Below are 1,891 nucleotides of genomic sequence, written 5' to 3' on the forward strand. Positions count from 1 at the left end.
GAGCACAGTCACAGGCATCATGAGCACTCAGTGTCTAGTGAACAGAGACAGCACTCAGTGTCTAATGAATGCGACTGAAATTAGAAATCTTGTAGATGTAAATGAGCATAAATTAGGTTGTTAACCGGCTTTATAAAATTTACAACCTGAGAAGTTACGCTTTAAGTTTAATTTTAAGTGTTTAACTATTTTTTGGCACCTCCTATTTTCATAAGGCCTGAAAGATGTTTGCTGTTTACACTTAGCATAATCATTTCCTTAACTATCTATAGAATCATTTATTGTGTCCGTTTATCTATTTAATTCCAATTGCGTAGTTGAGTAGTTTTCTGTTCAATGTAAATGCCCCAATCTGTTGAAGACTTGTTCAATGTAAAATTGCCTAGTCAGCTATTGCATGCTATAACTAGATATGAAAAATAAATCCCTGATCAGGGATGACAAACTTTAACGTCACTGGGTTCTTGAATTTGTATTGGATTTTTTGAGGAAATAGTTTATAACAGTTAATTACCTATATGTGAAATTTAACCCAAAATCTGATTTGTTGAATTTGTTTTGGATATTTTATGGCAATAGTTTATAACAGTTATTACCTATATGTGAAATTGAATAGGAACAGGAGTTATATGTCAATGAACCCAAATTCATCTCCCCATATGTCATGCCTTTTCGTTCTTTGTTCTCTTGCCAAACCTCAATCGAATCCAATCAAACGCAAGATCCCTTTCGCTCAATAATTTCTAAATAGCATCTAAACCAATATATTGTGTTCACTACAAGTCTACAACCGAAGCCTTTGACGCTAGACACAACAGAAACAAATGTATACATCTCTATTTTCTATTACATGAAAGTATAACATCATTAACCAATCTAACGTGCAATGTACTTTGTATTTCTCCTTCTTGCCCTCTCCTCATGAAGCAAGCCAAACTTTTCAAGGTCTTCAATCACTGAAACAACAACAGAAAGACCAAATCAATTCCCACTATTGATGAATCTTCTCAAGGGTTCAAAACAGGAAACAAAATAATTCAAACTAATATGTTTAGTTACAACTAGGTGGAACGCACGTGCACTGCACGTGGTCAAATATCATAATTATTTACTTTAAGTTTATTTATTTACCATAACATGGTTGCATAAAACTTTATAATTATCATGATTGATATATATATATATATAGAATAAAAAATAAAAAAATATTTATATATAATATATATATAATATATATAATTATATATATATATAATATATATATTTATAATATAATATATTATATATATATATATAAGAGAGAGAGAGAGAGAGAGAGAGAGAGAGAGAGAGAGAAATGGAGAAACTTGGTACAAGTTTCTCCAACACTTGTAGTGATTGCCTAATTTGTTCCCTACATCTAATTGGAGTTAGTGAGGGTGGTTGAGGCTCTATCTCCGAGGTGTGATGTAGGGACAAGATTATGCCAGCATCACTACCTCAAGTTGTTTTTAAGCACCTTGGTAGCCAAAGGTTCTCCATATTTCTCATATATATATATATATATATATATATATATATATATAGTATATATAATAATTATTATATATATGGAAAGTGAATCTAAGGTGACACCTTAAGATTCCCGACCTAAGGACTCGGCCTAAAATGCACATCATTCCTAATTGTTTTTTTTCGATCCGCTCCGTTGAACTTGATCTATACGTTCTTAAACCTAAACACACCCAATTTTGGGTGAGCCCGTTGTGTTTTGCCTCTTCATCCACTCGCCGCAATTTTAAAGGTTTAGAATGAATAGAACTTTTTGCACGGCTCAAACGAAAAGGGTCAAACACGATGGGACTACCCCAAAATTAGTGTGTTTGGGTTAAGTCGTGTAGAATCAAAAGTT

Source organism: Asparagus officinalis, chromosome 3 (assembly GCF_001876935.1).
Source record: "Asparagus officinalis chromosome 3, Aspof.V1, whole genome shotgun sequence".
Classification (NCBI taxonomy): domain Eukaryota; kingdom Viridiplantae; phylum Streptophyta; class Magnoliopsida; order Asparagales; family Asparagaceae; genus Asparagus; species Asparagus officinalis.